This window comes from Neolamprologus brichardi, chromosome 7 (genome assembly GCF_056152115.1).
Source record: "Neolamprologus brichardi isolate AB-2024 chromosome 7, ASM5615211v1, whole genome shotgun sequence".
NCBI lineage: Eukaryota > Metazoa > Chordata > Actinopteri > Cichliformes > Cichlidae > Neolamprologus > Neolamprologus brichardi.
Window position 1 is genome coordinate 30,150,785 of NC_142110.1, and position 21,580 is coordinate 30,172,364.

The following is a 21,580-nucleotide window of genomic DNA, read 5'->3' on the forward strand; positions in this document are numbered from 1 at the left end:
ATTTCCTATCACCTTAAATCTTCACTTAAAGACAAGTATCTGTGACAATGTATATATAGATGTATTATATATAAGAGACAAACATTGTTTTTTTAATATGTTGGCATTACTAAATTTGGCTCAATGCTTATATATGTGTGGAAGAAGCAAATGTACGAGCTGTGATAACTGTTTCTGATAGAATGAAGAGTAGACAGATATATTAAATATTCCTTTATTGGGAGAGAAAATCAGACCATGTCATAACTGCTTTAAGTCATAACAGAATAGATATCAGAGCCTTAAACAGGCTGACTTCTGTTAAATGGGTCAAACTGGGCAGAAAGTATACAAACACATAACATCCTTATAGAATATGATGTAACACTATAGATCAACTTAGCTCAGAATATATAAAGCATATAAACAATTACAGCAATATGATGCAACAAACACAGCAGTGCTACTAATCCAAAATACTCAAAGCTTCATAGAACTGAAACAAACAATTATTTTTAGCTCCATTCTGCTGCTGATACATACTTTAGGTTTCTGAACATTAAACTTGTTGCTGCCTTTCATAGTTATGGAGGACCACAAGAGCCGCGCGCATCGAAATAAAAAATCCTGTGCTTAATTAATGAATTGTAGAATAAAATCTGCATTTGTAAATTCATTTTTGAATTCCCATTTAATAAACTGATTTTTAAAATGCTTTTTAAGTCTTCATTTCAAAAAACATTTTCGAATTGCACTTTAATAAACTTCATTTCAAAAACCTTTTTCGAATTGCACTTTAATAAACTTCATTTCAAAAACCTTTTTCGAATTGCACTTTAATAAACTTCATTTCAAAAACCTTTTTCGAATTGCACTTTAATAAACTTCATTTCAAAAACCTTTTTCGAATTGCACTTTAATAAACTGCATTTCAAAAACTTTTTTCGAATTGCACTTTAATAAACTTCATTTCAAAAACCTTTTTCGAATTGCACTTTAATAAACTTCATTTCAAAAACCTTTTTCGAATTGCACTTTAATAAACTGCATTTCAAAAACTTTTTTCGAATTGCACTTTAATAAACTTCATTTCAAAAACCTTTTTCGAATTGCACTTTAATAAACTTCATTTCAAAAACCTTTTTCGAATTGCACTTTAATAAACTTCATTTCAAAAACCTTTTTCGAATTGCACTTTAATAAACTGCATTTCAAAAACTTTTTTCGAATTGCACTTTAATAAACTGCATTTCAAAAACCTTTTTCGAATTGCACTTTAATAAACTGCATTTTAAAAACCTTTTTCGAATTGCACTTTAATAAACTGCATTTCAAAAACCTTTTTCGAATTGCACTTTAATAAACTGCATTTCAAAAATCTTTTTTGAATTGCACTTTAATAAACTGCATTTCAAAAACCTTTTTCGAATTGCACTTTAATAAACTGCATTTCAAAATCCATTTCCCTTTCCTGTTCGCTCAGGGATTAACATGTGGATTAGCATTTGGATTAGCAGTTGGATTAACAACTTCATTTTAAAAATCCTGCTGCTATTCAAATGAGCCACACCGTGGGATGTAAGGAGCTCTCTGATTGGTTGGTCAGACACAGGCTGTCTGCCAGCCTGGATGTTTCTAGCTCATAGCTTCGCCCTGCTAAGAAGCCTGTGTGCTTGTACAAAGGCCGTTTGGCCTCGGGATTTACACTCGGCTCGACACGGATATGTGAAGAATGAAGGGACCCTGCAGCGAAACGGAGAGCCCAACCTCTGACTGAGTGCCTGTTTACAAAGTCTGACCACCTGTGAAGGTAACGTGCTAACGTGGCTAACGCTAGCATCACCGCACGTAGCCCCGTTATTTTAAGGTCATCTTAGCTTATGAAAGTTTTACGTCGCAGCTGTACGAGCTAGCTACGTGTTTTGTAAGCTGCTGTGCTCTTCACAAATAAAGCTGGAAGCAGCTCAAACTATTAAAACCAGCACTGAGGCCTGTTACATTTATACAGTGTTAGAGCAACGGCTGCAGCCTATAGCCTTTAAACTAGCGATTAAAATGCTGACAGTAAACTCGTCAGTCCACATGTTACCACATTACTTTGTGATACTTGTGAGTTAAAACAACTGAAACAGGCTGATTTAAAATAACAGCTTTCAGTTCTCTCATTCAGCATATAAAGACTGGAGATCACACTACTGATTTCAGCTCATTTAATATGTGAGTGCACAGATTCATTCAACTGGACATAAACGATGATCAAAGGTTGTATATATGATGAATTCATCAAATCCCAGCCTCTAACACAGTGCGCTGAATCTTAGCTTTGAATGTCCAGTATATTCTAATCAGTGCAATCTAAGCATTCACTGAACCTACAGTATCTACACCTGTGTGGCAAATGTGTGGTAAAGCTACAGATAATGAAATGTAATTATTAATACAATATACGTCATGAGAAACGAAAGCTGAAATTGATTCAGTTTAGTACTTTTCTCTGTATGCTCTGTGATCATAAAGGCCTTAAATTCTGTGATATATACTGTAAATGATTTTCACAGAGGTCTTAAAGTACTTAAATCACTGCTGATAGTCTGGTTGTTTATATTTTCACATTTTTGTGTCTGTAGGGCTGTTTGATGACAATTTGGACTCCTCTGGGAGATGAGGACACACCCACACCTGTTCCATACTGCAGCCATTGATGGTGTTACGGCTCTGAGTCAGCTTTGGGCCATCAGACGCACACACTGGAAAACCAGCACCTGGACTTCATGCAGGAGAGACGGCCTCAGTGATGATGGACTCTGCATCGTCTATTTTACCTCCTAATCTCTTTCTCTTTAACACACAATTAAAATCTTAGTGAGGAAGTCTCTAACTTGTACACATTTGTACTTTTACTTGTTTTATTAGTTATTTTTAAGAAGAGTAAAGTTATTCACAAAGTTTTTATTCTTCTGTATTTATTCTTTTGTATCATGTACCATAGTCATAATGAACTATACAGACCTGGTGAATTGGAGAAAAAAAAATCATATATGAATGAATCATTCAGCTTCAGCAGTATTTCTATTCATCTTATGAATTCCAGTCTAATGTCAATTCACTGTTTGAGTTCAGTCTTGGTCTTAAACTCCAGAGAATACCACCTGGTTCAATTTTTTCATCTGATTATTGGGAAAACAGTTTTCTTCTGAGAGATGCTGCTAGAGCTGAAATAGAGCCCAAAGAAACAACAAAGTTTAGTGCCTCTGGATTTTCCATGGAAAATTGTTTTATCACTCACTCAGGTGACTTCTCCAGTGTCACGGATGAGTGATGAAAATATCTCCCACTGGAAACCATTGTGTCCAGTTAAAGTCAATCGACTTTTTCAAGGAGAGTTGTTAGATGCTGTGCTCATGAGGACAATGGGTTTTAAACTTGCAGCACAACACAAAGCTGAAATACTGGATCAACGATCAAAACAGATTGAGCAGAATTAGGTCAAAATGTAATATCCTCATATGACACATCACACATGATCCAGCATTGTTCTAAGAATGCAAACTTTCTTATTGGAAGTTTCCACAGCTGCCAGAAAGGGACAGATTTCTGGCTGGTCTTAATGAGTGGTCGTTGCTCTCTTGTTTTCTCTGGAATTGCTGCACAGAGGATGTAACACCCATGATAAGCACTGAGGTGTATGTCCTTGTCAGAAATGAGCAATGCTCAGCTTCCAGGTAAGGAGAAGTGGAACCAGAAGATATTCAAATGCATCTCTCCACAGCTGCTGATGAATTCTACAAAAAACAAAGTTTGTTAAAAACATTTGCAGGTGAATCACCACTGATTTATCACTGACATCCATTTACTCAAAAATTACTGACAAGTGGACAACTAGAATATATAGTTTATAATTTCAACATTGTACTGTAAAAAATGGAACTTTATATGACAAATGTGTGGTGCTTGTGGAATTTTTAACAAGGACCCTACAAAACTTTACAGTACTCATGCTGCCACACTTCTGATGGCTAGGTGTGCAGTTCCTGCTTTAAATGCATTCACTTTTAAGATTAAGAAATCTAAGTGATAAGAGGCCAGAAATGTTTGAACTTGCTTATGAACCTAAATCACTGGGGCCGTCTCTCCTGCATGAAGTCCAGGTGCTGGTTTTCCAGTGTGTGCGTCTGATGGCCCAAAGCTGACTCAGAGCCGTAACACCATCAATGGCTGCAGTATGGAACAGGTGTGGGTGTGTCCTCATCTCCCAGAGGAGTCCAAATTGTCATCAAACAGCCCTACAGACACAAAAATGTGAAATTATAAACAACCAGACTATCAGCAGTGATTTAAGTACTTTAAGACCTCTGTGAAAATCATTTGCAGTATATATCATAGGATTTAAGGCCTTTATGATCACAGAGCATACAGAGAAAAGTACTAAACTGAATCAATTTCAGCTTTCGTTTCTCATGATGTATATTGTATTAATAATTAAATTTCATTATCTGTAGCTTTACCACACATTTGCCACACAGGTGTAGATACTGTAGGTTTAGTGAATGCTTAGATTGCACTGATTAGAATATACTGGACATTCAAAGCTAAGATTCAGCGCACTGTGTTACAGGCTGGGGTTTGATGACTTCATCATATATACAACCTTTGATCATCGTTTATGTCCAGTTGAATGAATCTGTCCACTCACATATTAAATGAACTGAAATCAGTAGTGTGATCTCCAGTCTTTATATGCTGAATGAGAGAACTGAAAGCTGTTATTTTAATCAGCCTGTTTCAGTTGTTTTAACTCACAAGTATCACAAAGTAATGTGGTAACATCTGGACTGACGAGTTTACTGTCAGCATTTTAATCGCTAGTTTAAAGGCTGTAGGCTGCAGCCATTGCTCTAACACTGTATAAATGTAACAGGCCTCAGTGCTGGTTCTAATAGTTTGAGCTGCTTCCAGCTTTATTTGTGAAGAGCACAGCAGCTTACAAAACACGTAGCTAGCTCGTACAGCTGCGACGTAAAACTTTCATAAGCTAAAATGACCTTAAAATAACGGGGCTACGTGGTGATGCTAGCGTTAGCCACATTAGCACGTTACCTTCACAGGTGGTCAGACTTTGTAAACAGGCACTCAGCCAGAGGTTGAGCCCTTTCGCTGCAGGGTCCCTTCATTCTTCACATATCCGTGTCGAGCCGAGTGTAAATTCCGAGGCCGAACGGCCTTTGTACAAGCACACAAGCTTCTTAGCAGGGCGAAGCTATGAGCTAGAAACATCCAGGCTGGCAGACAGCCTGTGTCTGACCAACCAATCAGAGAGCTCCTTACATCCCACGGTGTGGCTCATTTGAATAGCAGCAGGATTTTTAAAATGAAGTTGTTAATCCAACTGCTAATCCAAATGCTAATCCACATGTTAATCCCTGAGCGAACAGGAAAGGGAAATGGATTTTGAAATGCAGTTTATTAAAGTGCAATGCAAAAAAGGTTTTTGAAATGCAGTTTATTAAAGTGCAATTCAAAAAAGATTTTTGAAATGCAGTTTATTAAAGTGCAATTCGAAAAAGGTTTTTGAAATGCAGTTTATTAAAGTGCAATTCGAAAAAGGTTTTTAAAATGCAGTTTATTAAAGTGCAATTCGAAAAAGGTTTTTGAAATGCAGTTTATTAAAGTGCAATTCGAAAAAGGTTTTTGAAATGAAGTTTATTAAAGTGCAATTCGAAAAAGGTTTTTGAAATGAAGTTTATTAAAGTGCAATTCGAAAATGTTTTTTGAAATGGAGTTTATTAAAGTGCAATTCGAAAAAGGTTTTTGAAATGAAGTTTATTAAAGTGCAATTCGAAAATGTTTTTTGAAATGAAGTTTATTAAAGTGCAATTCAAAAATGAATTTACAAATGCAGATTTTATTCTACAATTCATTAATTAAGCACAGGATTTTTTATTTCAATGCGCGTGGCTCTTGTGGTCCTCCATAACAAACAGGGAACAGTCTGTCTAGTCTCTCCATCTGTCAGCTGCTGCTGGCTCTTCCTCCTCCTCTTCCTCACACACTGCTGAGTTTGTCCTGGTGGATCATCAGGGGTGCAAAGCCTCACAGATGATGTGCAGCAGTGGGTCCCTCAGTCTGTCCTCACTCTGGACACTTGCAGTTGTGACACATGGAAATCAAATGTGTGATAAGCTGCAGGATTCAAACACAAGTGTAACTTATAAATACATGTTCATACTTTTATTCCACAATCAGAGAGAAAGAAACAGAGAGAGAGTGCAGGACAGACAGACAGGTGACAGTCTCAGGTGTATACACTGCTACAAACAGAAGGATTTAGTGTTTGTGTTATTACGAGTGCTAAACAAGAAGAGTTCCCAGATGGTACAGTGGACACATGTGTGACTCCTGTGATTAAAGCATCTTTCTTTCAGCTTAACGAGTGAACCGTCAGCTCGTTCAAACACACGTTAAAGTCCGTTTGGCTCAACACCACCGAACAGAGGCAGCAATATAACATAGCTAACATTAACAGTGCAGTGAATCCTGCTTGTGCTGTGATATTCAGGACTGCAAACTGAGCAGCATCACTGACTTTCAGCCTGTTGTGTTTGTGGATATATGACTGACTTTAATTATCCACAAAATCATCACATTCTCTGTAAGATTAAGGTCGACTATCAAACGGCGTATAAAGTAAAGACTTTAAAACAAAGTAAACGCTGAAAGTACAAACATCGCTAATGTCACATAACTTTGCCGGCACATGGCCAACAGTAATGTTTTAATGTTCCTCATTATTAAACATTTGCACATAAATAAGTGACATAATATTCAGAACTTACTTTTGAAAGTTTACTCTTTGGCCGCTCCGCTTCGTTGAAGTGTCTCCCAGTCCCAGTGCACTTGTTAGCATGTTTTGGTTCGTGCCATTGACTGTAGAAAACATGGATGACGCGACCCCGCCTCCTACCATTGTGCAAAAATGAAGCCAAAATACCCCGCTTGTGGAGGCTGCCATCTTGCAAATTTGGAGCCAGAGTCTGCGCAGTAGTGACTTGAGGTGGAGCGACTGTGTAACGCTCCCGCCCACACACCCGCTGGACGTGACCACAAACACCCCCCCTACACTTTTTACGTAGCCCGGCTGCTCGAGTTTTTTTGCTGGTTTACCGCGACTGACAACTCGTTTAATTAAGGTAAATACAACCATGTCACTGTTATAAAAAAGACACACAGCTTATCATCTTATAGTTCTAAAATCACTCTGTTGTTAATTCGTTAGTTAGATTAGCCGCTAGCATACGCACTGTGTTGGAGGCTTGTTGCTAGCTAGTTAGCGATGCTACACACCTGCTACTCTTAATAGTCTTCAACACTTATGTTTTTTTTTATCCATTTTTAGACAGCGATGAGATCAGCTGCACACTCTACAGAGGCCCAGAGTTACTGTTAATATCAAAAATATAATGCTGTCCTTTGAGATTTTAACATAAGACTGCGAGTGTAATGGATCTAAAACTGTTTAAATCTTCAGAGCCCTCTACAGCCTAGTAACATGGAGACTTTAAAAACATCAGCAGAACGTTTCAGTAGTGTAGTCTAATTTGTTCTTTTCATTTAATAATAGAGTCCATATTATATCAACAGCTACATTCACCCTGGAGAGAAACCAGTGAGGGAGACCATCAGGACCATACTGGGTTTCCTGGGTCCAGAGGTTTGGAGAAACTTCTTCCCTTTCTTTCATCACAGCTGTCCTGTGCCATAAGTTCTGTTGACCAGCTGTAAGAGGCATCATTTAAGAAACACCAGGAAGACTGAAGCTCATGGCTTTGATCAAGCAGGACTCATAATCTTCACCAGCAGTTCCCTCACAGGCAAATCTTCAGCACTCCTCCGTAGGCCCGCCCCAGGAGATGGATAAACCCAGCATTTTATCAACACTGTGATGAGACCTTTGCTTTGTGTAATGTTATAAATACTCAGATACTCCCCAGAGGCTCTGGACTTTTACATAAAGATATTATATTCAGTCCTGTAGAAAGTTATATATTTAAAAATATATGATCCTCTCTGGTTACTCTGGTATGAATAACTCTGAATCACTTTATGGTAAATAACACACTATGTGTAAAAAAAACTGTGAAAAAATTCCAGATGACAAGATTGTAGTTCAACATACAAGTGACGACCTTTGACCTTCATCAGGTTTTGTTTAATTGTGTTAGACAAAATCTCATATGCTCTTTATGCAGCTGAGTACATCAAGTGTTTAAAACAGAAGCTGTGCAGGTCTGAGATCAGCAGCTCTCTGAAACACCAAACTGAGGTCCTGTTAATGCTGATATATAGTGACACAGTTACATGAGTGATTAATCCTTTTGTTTTTTGTCTTTAACTTTATCAATAAAACAGCTGCAGCTTTCACTGACAGCACGTGTGGTACTTTAACCTTTGTACTGTTTTCATCAGTTCATTTTGCAGTTAACATGTGAACATGTTGGATGATTTGTCTGCTGCCACTCGATGGTGCTGAGGTCTGAATCTGAGGGCAGCTCCTGTAATCACAAAGACAACAGAACCATCAAACTCAGATATAAATTCTATCCCTCAATATTGAAATAAAGCTGATTTCTTTAGTAAATTCATTCACCTGCACAGCTAAACGAATTCTGACAGCCGAGTGCTCATTTTAGCTAGCTAGGTCTGAGGAGCTAGCTAAGGACGGTAGTTACGGATTAGCTTACAAACACGTTTACTTACCGAAAAAGTGCAGCGGGGCCTCGGGTCCTTCTGTCGGGTAGTCCAGTTTACTGAAGAACACCTCAGGCTGTCCGGTTAAAACACTCGGTCGTGTTTTCGTAGCGTAAACGCTGGGCGTCCTCTCAGAGCCTACGCTCTATCTGCTATTCACGAACAGAGATACGCAAGTTTCTCTGTGACTGCAGCTGTCAGTCAAAGCTCTTATGATGACGTTTCACCCCAATTTAACATCACCGCGGTAGGAATTAGAATCACACTTATGGGAAAGGAGACCCCTTGAACATCAATCAGCGTGATGAGAACTATTGAAAACAAAAGAAAGAATCTTTGGAAAAAAATTATCTAAGGAGAATTGATTTATTTTAGTCTGACCCCAGTCCCATCCGCTAACATGGAGGAGGCGGGGTTTATGACCTATACTGCAGCCAGACACCAGGGGGCGATAGAGACGTTTTGGCTTCATTTTTGGGGAGCTGTCGCGTCGTCCATGTTTTCTACAGTCAATGGCCCTTTCTCAATTCTCAAGTACGCAAGTACGTACTCCTGTACGCACAGGAGTCCGTACTCCTGTGCGTTCTCGGCGAGTACGTACTCGCCGAGAACGCACAGGAGTACGGACTCGCCGAGAACGCGAGCACGGACTCGCGATTTGTACAATTGGAACACCAGCGTACTTGATGATGTCACAGGTCTGGAGTTTTTACTGCCGTCCCCTCTTAATTTAACTGTGAGTAATATGTTATGAAGCTTAACTTTAATCACAGCCAAACCGGTTTACTCAGGAACAAATAAAACACTGAAATAAACCAAACATTAACATTTAGAAGTGATCTAAGTGACTTATATCATGTTTAACCTCAGTAGTGAAATCTCTATTAATAAAAATAGTGTACATGTACATACGTGTACATACCTTAATAAAAACAAGCAGGTGAGATGTTAGAACGCTTTTATTTTTATTTTAGTGGACACTCAATACAATAGACAGCTACTGGGGTTTGGGGTTTGTTTAACCTGAGCAGCGAAAAGACCGCGGGGGGGTTGAAAACGATGTGCCGGGAGTCTGCTGTTCTCGCTGGCTGTAATAATCCTCGACCTCGCTGTCTGCTATGGAGCTGGCGGGTCACAGACGTCTCCGAAAACGTCGGAGCTCGTTTGGAAATATATGATATCTTGATAAATCGAGCAGATATTTGAAGTTTACACAACTACATTCTCGCTTGAAAAGAACTTAAAAGTTTATTTTGTGACCCAGAAAGAGTAATATTTAAAAGTTTTTAGCCCCGCTCGTCCGCCATTGCCACGTTTGAGTTTTGGACGAAATGCATTCTGGGATATTTAGCTGTACCAAGTCCACACAAGTCACCACCGATGCATGCTCGATAAAACGGGCGGAGCGAGAACACATCCGGGACTTTTTCGCGTTCTCGGCTTGATGCGTACTTCGAATTGGAACAGTACTTGGTCTCCGACTGATGACGTATCACGAATACACGAGAACGCAAGTACGCACAAGTACGCATATTGAGAAAGGCCCAATGGTTCGTGCAACTGGTCCGTCCGGTTATTGTCTCCCCAGAAACATTTCCGTTGTCTTTTTTCCTATTTCCGTTGTGTTGTGTGTGCTTTTGCAGCGTTTTTCTTTTTGCAGCATTTTTCTTTTTGCAGCGTTTTTCTTTTTGCAGCGTTTTTCTTTTTGCAGCATTTTTCTTTTTGCAAGTGTTTTTCTTTTTGCAGCATTTTTCTTTTTGCAAGTGTTTTTCTTTTTGCAGCATTTTTCTTTTTGCAGCATTTTTCTTTTTGCAAGTGTTTTCTGAAGTTGCAGTCCGTTTGGCCTCTCAGGGCCACCGTATTAAGACCTACAGATATCAGTAAAAATGCTTTTAATACCGATTACGCTTCAGGCTTTATTTTTGGGCGAAATTTTAACAACCTCTGTTAATGACTCAATCCAGTCTTAACCAGGTCATCGGAATAACTTTCAGGATGAAAAATTTCACCTCGTCCTCATTTTAGGTTTGACAGCGTTTTAATAGGTAAAGGTGAATGCTTGGACATGAATTGAGCTGCGGTTTGGGGAAGGCCTCAAAGGGGACTGGCAACGGCTCCCAGGCCTGGCAGATCCCTGTGTACTAAATAGGAGTGAAGAAGTTAAAGAATTGAGAACAAGGAGGGAGGGCAGGGCACCTAAAGATATTGAACAGCTTGCAGAAGTGGGGGAACCTATATAGATGACAACCAGAAGGAGCATGTTTGGAGGCGTGGTGTCATGGTCCTGGGTCTGTGAACCTGTGTTTTTGGTTGTGTACTTTTACTTTTGATAGTTTTATGTATTATGACTGTTGTTTTGGGTTTCCCAGGGTTTAGTTGTGTTCCCTCTGTTTGGTGTCATCCCTGCTTGTGTATCCCCTTTAGTGTAGTAAGGTCTCTGTGTTTAGTCCGCGTCTCTGAGTCTGTGTCATTATGTGTATGCGTTTCCTGTTTACCGTCCGTCATCCTGTGTATTTCCCTGTGCCTCCCTGCATCTCTGTTTCTGGTTAGTTTCTGTTAGTTTAGGTTTTCTTAGTTTTATGTTCACCCTCGCCATTTCTGTTTGTATCTACATTTGTTTAATAAACTCACTTGCACCAGAGCTGCTGCTTCTTGGGTCCTAAATAATTCACACACGGCTTGCCCTGGCAACCCATGGTCCCGCTCCTGAAATTCCGATACATAATCTCCAATTGTTCTATCAACAAGGTCTAGAAGCCTGAAATCCTTCTTTGCAATTTACACATGCAGCCAAGTCTAGCTTGGCTGCATGTGTAAATGAGCTTGCCAGCTCCTTTAGATTGCCAGGTTAGACCATCTATCAGGCTCTGGCTGTCAGACCATAGTTTTGACACCCCTATTCACAGGAATTACCCACCAATCAGTGCCCAGCATCATTAATGCAATTATCCATCCTGCTGTCACTCACAAGTATGTCACCATATTTATCCACATATAAGCGGTGATAGCAGCATACTGCAGGCAGAAGTGGCAGATGTTGTACTAAAACATACTATTATAAATTAAAAGTAAATTCTCTTGTATAGGTTACATTCTGTTTGGGTCTCCAAAACCTGCTGAGAGCATCACAGTTAGGGAGAAAAGGGTCAAAACTACCAGTATATAAGAAGTTGCTCTGAATAGAGAATCATAGAGTATAACAGCTTTAGCCCTTTGAGATCTTAGTCGTCATTGGTATCGACACCAACACTACTGTGTGCTTTAACTTCCTAAGACCCGAACTCTTCCACGGCATGCATTTTTAATTTCTCTTTGATATTTGGGCATATTGGGGGCCGATGAATGTAAAAACAAAGAATTACCAGATTTTTTTTTTTTACCTTATTTTTGTTTTTAAGAAAAATAAGAGCCACATGTGAGGATATTCGTTTAAAATTTTGATAGAACAGTAGCAGTATAATGTCCTCGTAAGTGGATATCAGGCCCTTGTAAAGCAAAATTTAGTATTTTGGTCTAAATAACCCAAAATGTGATGTCCACATATGTGGACACCAGGTCCTAGGAGGTTAATCGATTTTTAAGGTTATTAGAATATTATTACATTTCTCAAGCTCTCCCAAGCCTGGAAGTCAGAGAACAAAGAAAGTAACAGACACCCATCAAACCTCTTCACTTGTTAGTGCCATGAACAGGTCTCCAGTTGTAGCTAAAACGTGGACAGAAATCATTAAGTCATCACTGGTGATAATCCTACCCACTTGAGAAAGCAGAATTGTAATATCTAAATCATTTTTATTTGTTCCAGTTATAATAACAATTATGTTATTTTCTTTTTCTCTGATTGTAAGGACTTGGAAGAGCAATCTACTACAATATTATTGTCATGGTACTGGGTCTGCGGCCCAGTGTTGTGTGTATTTTAGTTTTATTTCGTTGATGATTGTATTTTTCTCCATGTTTCCTGTTTTATTTTGAAGGAATCTTGTGTTCTTTGTTCATTGTATTTAGTTTCACTTCCCCTGTCCTGTCATTAGGTTCATGTCAGCCAGCTGTTTCCCCATGTGTTCCCACTTTCCCTGATCACCTCCTATGTGTATTTATGTCCTCTGTTTTCTGTATGTCATTGTCAGGTCATCTGTTATCCCCACCATAGTCTGTTGTAGTGTTTTATAGTGTTTTGATAGTGTGTCATAGTTTTTTCCTAGTTTTCATGCTTATCAACTGCCACCAGCCGAATAAAGGCTCGCTTTTTGTTTCACCTGCAACTTCTCTCTCAGTGTCTGCTCTTCGGTCCGTTCAACAAAACAGACCGGCGTATCCCGCCGTGATTATTATACATTTCAATTGAATACTTTAGGGTTGGGGTCATGACTGATGATAACTTTCAGGGTTAAATCCTAAAAAAGGTAGATGAAAAGAATGAAAGCTGTGATTTTAATTCAGTTTATTAATTTGAGAAATTACAGAAACAGAAGAAGACGGGGACATCTTATTATGTGGACGAGATCCTCCTGTTCCCGTGGGCTGATTAAACACCACATCCACTCACATAGGAGCTGAGGTCACGACCCTCACAGTTATATTGCCAGTCATACCTGAAACCAGACAAAAGTAGATTAACCAAGTAAGAGGTCAGTCAGTCAGAAACTGTTTGTCAGTTATGTGATTCTTTTATACCAGGCACTGGTATACCAGTTCATGTGTCTAACCGTTTTTCCCCACTCGGTGACACACCCGCTGGGGGTCAAACTCTGGTAATTGGTGATTCTGTTCTCAGACATGTGAAGCTAGAGACACCGGCAACCATAGTCAATTGTCTTCCAGGGGCCAGAGCAGGCGACATTGAAGGAAATTTAAAACTGCTGGCTAAGGGTAAACGTAAATTCAGTAAAATCATAATTCACGTCGGCAGTAATGACACCCGGTTACGCCAATCGGAGGTCACTAAAATCAATATTGAGTCGGTGTGCAACTTTGCCAAAACAATGTCGGACTCTGTAGTTTTATCTGGTCCCCTCCCCAATCAGACCAGGAGTGACATGTTTAGCCGCATGTTCTCCTTAAATTGCTGGCTGTCTGAGTGGTGTCCCAGAAACGATGTGGGCTTCATAGATAATTGGCAAACCTTCTGGAGGAAACCTGGTCTTGTTAGGAGAGATGGCATCCATCCCACTTTGGATGGAGCAGTTCTCATTTCTAGAAATATCGACAAATTTATTAAACCCCTCAAAACATGACTATCCAGAGTTGGGACCAGGAAGCAGAGTTGCAGTCTTACACGCCTCTCTGCAGCTTCTCTCCTCCTGCTACCCCCCCAAAAACCCATCTCCATAGAGACTGTGTCTGCTTCCAAAAAGACAAAAAACAAACTAAAAACCAGCAACAAACAGCAACAAACATAAACATTTACAAAGAAAGAACAATACAGTATCCACATCTGAACCAAAGAGTAAAACAGTGAAATGTGGATTATTAAATATTAGGTCTCTCTCCTCCAAGTCTCTGTTAGTACATGACTTAATAATTGATCAACAAATTGATTTACTCTGCCTTACAGAAACCTGGTTGCAGCAGGATGATTATGTTAGTTTAAATGAATCAACACCCCCGAGTCATTCTAACTACCAGAAATCTCGAAGCACAGGTCGAGGGGGCGGTGTGGCAGCAATTTTTCACACCAGTCTATTAATTAATGAAAGACCAAGACAGACTTTTAATTCATTTGAAAGCCTGATGCTTAACATTGTCCACCCCAGCTGTGAAACTCAGAAACCAGTCTTACTTGTTATCATCTATCGTCCACCTGGGCCTTACACAGAGTTTCTGTCTGATTTCTCAGACTTTATATCTAATTTAGTTCTGAGCTCAGATAAAATAATTATTGTGGGTGATTTTAACATCCATGTAGATGCTAAAAATGACAGCCTCAACATGGGATTTAATCTGTTTTTAGACTCAATTGGTTTCTCTCAAAATGTAAAAGAACCCACCCACCACTTTAATCACACTCTAGATCTTGTTTTAACATATGGCATAGAAACTGAACATTTAACAGTGTTTCCTGAAAACCCTCTCCTGTCTGATCATTTCTTGATAACATTTACATTTACAATAATTGATTACGCAGCAGTGGAGAGTAGACTTTATCAAAGTAGATGTCTTTCTGAAAGCGCTGTAACTAAGTTTAAGAATATAATCCACCCACTGTTATCATCGTCAATGCCCTGTACCAACACAGAGCAGAGCAGCTATCTGAACGCTACCACAACAGAGGTCGATTATCTTGTTAATAATTTCACCTCCTCACTACGTACGACTCTGGATACTGTAGCTCCGGTGAAAACTAAGGTCTCTAATCAGAAGTACCTGACCCCGTGGTATAATTCTCAAACACGTACCCTAAAGCAGATGACTCGTAATCTGGAGAGGAAATGGCGTGTCACAAATTTAGAGGATCATCATTTAGCCTGGAGAAATAGTTTGTTGCTTTATAAGAAAGCCCTCCGCAAAGCCAGAACAGCTTACTACTCATCACTGATTGAAGAAAATAAGAACAACCCCAGGTTTCTCTTCAGCACTGTAGCCAGGCTGACAAAAAGTCAGAGCTCTTTTGAGCCAACCATCCCTTTAACGTTAACTAGTGATGACTTCATGAACTTCTTCACAAATAAAATTTTTATCATTAGAGAAAAAATTACCAATAATCATCCCACAGATGTAATATTATCTACAGCTACTCTTAGTTCCATTGATGTTAAGTTAGACTCTTTTTCTCCAATCGATCTTTCTAAGTTAACTTCAATAATTACTTCCTCCAAACCATCAACGTGTCTTTTAGACCCCATTCCTACAAAACTGCTCAAAGAAGTCCTGCCATTGATTAATTCTTCGATCTTATATATGATCAACCTATCTCTAATAATCGGCTATGTACCACAGGCCTTCAAGGTGGCTGCAGTTAAACCTTTACTCAAAAAGCCATCTCTAGACCCAGCAGTCTTAGCTAATTATAGGCCAATCTCCAACCTTCCTTTCATATCAAAAATCCTTGAAAGAGTAGTTGTCAAACAGCTAACAGATCATCTGCAGAGGAATGGTTTATTTGAAGAGTTTCAGTCAGGTTTCAGAGTTCATCACAGCACAGAAACAGCTTTAGTGAAGGTAACAAATGATCTTCTTATGGCCTCTGACAGTGGACTCATCTCTGTGCTTGTCCTTCTTGACCTTAGTGCAGCATTCGATACTGTTGACCATAATATCCTATTAGAGCGATTAGAACATGCTGTAGGTATTACAGGTACTGCACTGCAGTGGTTTGTATCATATCTATCTAATAGACTCCAATTTGTGCATGTAAATGGAGAGTCCTCTTCACACACTGAGGTTAATTATGGAGTTCCACAGGGTTCAGTGCTAGGACCAATTCTGTTTACATTATACATGCTTCCCCTAGGCAGCATCATTAGAAGACATAGCATACATTTTCACTGCTATGCAGATGACACCCAGCTCTATCTGTCCATGAAGCCAGATAACACACACCAATTAGTTAAACTGCAGGAATGTCTTAAAGACATAAAGACTTGGATGGCCACTAACTTTCTGCTTCTTAATTCAGATAAAACTGAGGTCATTGTACTCAGCGCTGAAAAGCTTAGAAATATGGTATCTAACCAGATTCTTACTCTGGATGGCATTACCTTGGCCTCCAGTAACACTGTGAGGAACCTTGGAGTCATTTTTGACCAGGATATGTCCTTCAACGCACATATTAAACAAATATGTAAGACTGCGTTCTTCCATTTGCGCAACATCTCTAAAATTAGAAATATCCTGTCTCAGAGTGACGCTGAAAAACTAGTTCATGCATTTATTACTTCCAGGCTGGACTACTGCAATTCATTATTATCAGGATGTCCAAAAAACTCACTGAAAAGCCTTCAGTTAATCCAAAATGCTGCAGCAAGAGTACTGACAGGGACTAGAAAGAGAGAGCATATTTCTCCTGTTTTGGCTTCCCTTCATTGGCTTCCTGTTAAATCCAGAATTGAATTCAAAATCCTGCTCCTCACATACAAGGTCTTAAATAATCAGGCCCCATCTTATCTTAATGACCTTGTAGTACCATATTACCCTATTAGAGCACTTCGCTCCCGCTCTGCAGGCCTACTTGTTGTTCCTAGAGTATTTAAAAGTAGAATAGGAGGGAGAGCCTTCAGTTTTCAGGCCCCTCTTCTGTGGAACCAGCTTCCAGTTTGGATTTGGGAGACAGACACTATCTCTACTTTTAAGATTAGGCTTAAAACTTTCCTTTTTGCTAAAGCATATAGTTAGGGCTGGACCAGGTGACCCTGAATCCTCCCTTAGTTATGCTGCAACAGATGTAGGCTGCCGGGGGATTCCCATGATGCATTGAGTTTTTCCTTTCCAGTCACCTTTCTCACTCACTATGTGTTAATAGACTTCTCTGTATTGAATCATATCTGTTATTAATCTCTGTCTCTCTTCCACAGCATGTCTTTATCCTGTCTTCCTTCTCTCACCCCAACCGGTCGCAGCAGATGGCCGCCCCTCCCTGAGCCTGGTTCTGCCGGAGGTTTCTTCCTGTTAAAAGGGAGTTTTTCCTTCCCACTGTCGCCAAAGTGCTTGCTCATAGGGGGTCATATGATTGTTGGGCTTTTCTCTGTATCTATGAAGCGCCTTGAGGCGACATTTGTTGTGATTTGGCGCTATATAAATAAAATTGAATTGAATTGAATTGAATTGATGCCTTGAGGATCCCTCACGACACGTTTGGCACAGGTGATTGCTGCACTGACATTATCGCTCAAAAACGCTGTGACCAAAAATGGGGAAAAAAGGACAGCAACGAAAAAATCAAAAGTGTAAAACATCAAAATTGTAGCTGGCTGAAACTGAGAAAAAAGTGAGTCAAATGACAATATTAAAAATTTAGTCAACTTAGGACATAACGAGACAGGATTTTAGGTGGTTTGAAGCAGTTTCTTGCAGTATTGTGACTGCTGCACTGGTCTGCCATTAGGAGAGTACCCCAAACTTAGAAATGTCCATGTACAGTTTCATTTACATTCTCAACCTAAATAACTAATAATATGTGTCAAGAATTTAAGAATTAACCAATGTTGAACTAGCTTGAATGCAAAACTGTTCTGAAAGTGTACACTCTTCTCATTTTAATTTAATTGAGATGTTATTGCTCTTGTAAAAGCAATGTTGAAGAAATCAGGGCAAAAGCCTGTAGCCCTCAGCTGTTCCAACAGCAGTTAAACTTCAAATCTAGAATAAAAATTAACACAAAGCAAAAGTGGTCTTAAGACCAGTATTTGCAGACCAATAGAGTATTAACATAAACATTTTTATCTTCTGTGCAGCAGTTTATAACCACCTGTATCTGCTGCTATAAGAATAGAGGCAAATACAAGTGACAGAAAGGACCAATCATGGACAGTACCAATGTTGCACTTAACATGCTGCTTTTTACTAAGAGTAATTTCCCATGCACAGAGGTAAGTATTTGAGAAGTAAGAGCGTTTTTTGGAGGGTATACATAAGTGTCTACTTCCTTAGCCAGCATACACGGAGCATCCCATTGGAGTTTTGGTTCTGTTTGGGTCTTGACTGCCTCCTGATCTTTAAAGCATCACATTTAAGGAGAATATGTTTAAAACTACCAGATACGCAACTTATAAAGTATTAGCTTTATGCTTTAACCCTCTGAGGTCTATGTAGGGGAGGGTTTATTTTAGTTTGAATAATGCAATATTGATTCATTAAATCCTGAATAGATTTTTAAATATAAATGTATTTTGCCAGAAATGTCAGAATCTCCGGTTGAAGCTCAGCAAACTGTTTCAACAGCTGCCAAACGGCTAAAACAGGCAATGAGAACAGGTAAAACGATTGCGCACAAAGATGTAAACACAAAGTGTGGATCGTTCACCCGATGGCATGTACGCAGACACCCCATTGGGTGCTGAAAGCTGACATCTCACAGATTCTGCAGCTTCAGGTTTCGTCACTCTCTGACCAAAATTCACTGAACCAACAGCAAAAGAAGATCAAAACTACGCTTCATGTTTGAAAAACATTGTCATTAATTCTCTCTTACTTTGGCTGTTTTGCTTCCACCGTGATAAAAATCTCTTTCTCTCAGTATACTCAGAAACCATTTACCATCAAAAAGCTCTACTTTCTGCATGAGTCGCTTATTACAAACCGGTCTACCGTTGTGTACAGTGCTGGGGGGTTTTTTGTTTTTGTTTTTTTGTTCTTGTTTTTATAAATTGACCTCCGACAAGAAAGCCCAATTTCTGATGTTCAATACAGAACAAATTTAAACTTTTACAAACTATGTCAAATTGCAAAATGCTTAGCTGTGTCTCTAATAAAACCTCTGTAACTTTGTTCTGATTCATTTCAGCATCATCAGGTAATGTCCATATGTTGATTCATGGTTTTCTTCAGTTTTTGATCACTTGCAAAATATTTTTAAGGTTTATCTGCTATAAAAAGCCAGGCCAGGAAAATCTTCTTCATGTTTTTCTGTGTTTTATGCTCAGATATCATCTGGTGTGATGCTTACACCTCTAATGAAGTCTAACAAGTGTCAGCTTTGTTTTTATACACAGATATACAATATGGATATGTACTGATAAATGATCAGAATTATAATATTTCTGACTGAGTCAAAACTGAATCGAATTGGGGATTGAATCGAATCAGGACCTTGCGAATTGGAATTTAATCAGTTATAGAAATCAGTGATGACCAGCCCTAGGTTTAAATCATCATTGATGGTGTCCCCAACCCTAAACCCTTTCAACTTTAACTCATGCAGACAAGCAGAAAATGTAATATTTGTTTTATTAAATTTCCCAAGTTCTTCTAATCCTTGGCAGTCAGGAAACACCCATCAGAAACTCTTCTGTTTCCCCCCCAAAATAATTTATTTAGCTTTTCTTTAAAGTATAAGGTAAGTTTTAGGACCTATGATGACTAACACCTCACAAGGTTAAAGATTGCCATCACTCAGACAGCAAGAGGACCTGAGCTAAAAACCTATTGAGGCTCATGACTGACCACTGCAGTCCATGTTGCATCCGTTATGCGAGTTGATGAGGTAGTCATTGCACCACCAGTAGCTGTTAATTTGAAAGATGCCAAAGTCGGTGGATCTGTCATTGTTGGTGTTTTTGGCCATGGTGTTATAGTTCGACTCCCATCGGGTGAGGCAAACCCCTGCAGACAGAAAAAAAGAGCTGGAGGTATAGACAACTTGAAAGCTAAGTGTCAGGTAAACTAAAATTTACCTGTTTTTCATATATTAATGCTTGGTCAGAATCACATTCTTGACAGATTTTAAAAACAAAGGTTACACAAGTTGGAAGATAGATCGGTAAGTTGGACTCTCTGCGCACCAATATTATTGAAAAGCAAGTAGGTAAAAATTCCACATATGGGTAACCATGACCCTACCCTTATCATGGCATTGGTAACAATGTGCAAGTTAAGAATTATCTTGCATTTTCCCAAGCTGACATGCTGGTACTCACAGTCAGCGAGGCTGATTCCATAGTAGCCATCCATGCCGTTAGCCTTGAGCGTGCAGGCCCATTCACAGCGCTCAAAGATTTTGGCGTTGGCCACAGCCAAGAAGAGCAAAACCAACAGACTCCTCACGATGGTATTTTTCCTTGTCCGAATGTGTCCACAACTGCTACTGCTTCCGTTTTTATAGCCAAAAATGCTTAGTTGCAAATGGTGTTGATTTCCAGGCTCAGATAAGAGGTCCCCAAAGGACAACACAAGGGAAGGGTTGCATCAAAGTAGAAAAGCAAGCAATGGTGGGTTTATGGTTAAAAAATAGAGCTTGACAAACAAAGCATATCGATCCAGCTGAGAAGGATCCCAAAGCTCTGAAAAGTGTATTTTAAAAAAAGGTCTAACTAGATAAGAGGACCCATATACCCACAAGGGAACGGTTAGGTGAAAGTGGAAAAGCAAGCAATGGTGGATTTATTCTTAAAAAATACAGCTGGACAAACAAAGCATATTGATCAAGTTGAGAAAGATTCCAGAGTTGTGGAAAGTTTTTCCGTTTGTTTTTGCAACACATGAGACCACATTTTCCTCAAATGAACATCATGTTTGATTCAATAAGCCTAAAGTAGCCTTAAACATTCAACCAGTGATTTTAAATTCATCTATCATCTCCTTAAAATGACCACAAAAACAGAAAATTATCAAAATCTCTCTTCAATCTTTGAAATAATAAACAGTGAAAGTAGAGATTTTAACTGAGTTTAACATTATTAATTTCAATGTGTTTCCTTAAAAGGAGAAACAGTTGTAATGTTTCCATCTGCTGCAGAGAAAGATGGGGACATTTTGTCGATGATCAGGGCCGTGCAGAGATGTTTGAAGGGACACATAGGCTGAATAACAACAATCAACATTCATCGAGCATAATAATATGGAATCACATTACACTATATCATTATCATCAGGTGGGGACAATGTTTTTTACCTGATTGGGTACAATGTTGCTGTTGTGGGGTTGTTGCTGCTCCTGCTGCTGATAGTGCTGGAGGGCATGGCTGTGTTCATCTGAGACTGCAGGCATTCAAAAGTCCATAGGATAAATGGTAGCTTATTAAACAAGTGTTATGAGAGAATAATAAAATGCAAAGTGTGGTGACAGCGCTTGGAACCATAAGGCAACAGATTTTTTTTAAAAAACTGTGGGAAATAAACTAGGCTCTGCCTGTGAAACTTTTTGCCTCTTTTTCTCCTTCCATCTCCTCATCTCATCTATCACTTTCCACTTGCTGTCCAT

At 39.2% G+C, this 21,580-nt stretch overlaps 1 long non-coding RNA gene across 1 annotated transcript; it reads left to right on the forward strand.

The window, feature by feature from the left end:
* The first annotated feature begins 1,541 nt into the window (after window positions 1–1,541).
* LOC148102065 (uncharacterized) lies at window positions 1,542–2,927 on the forward strand. Its single transcript, XR_015719277.1, has 2 exons — window positions 1,542–1,789; window positions 2,607–2,927. It is a non-coding gene; the product is annotated as an uncharacterized LOC148102065 (long non-coding RNA).
* Window positions 2,928–21,580: the final 18,653 nt, after the last annotated feature.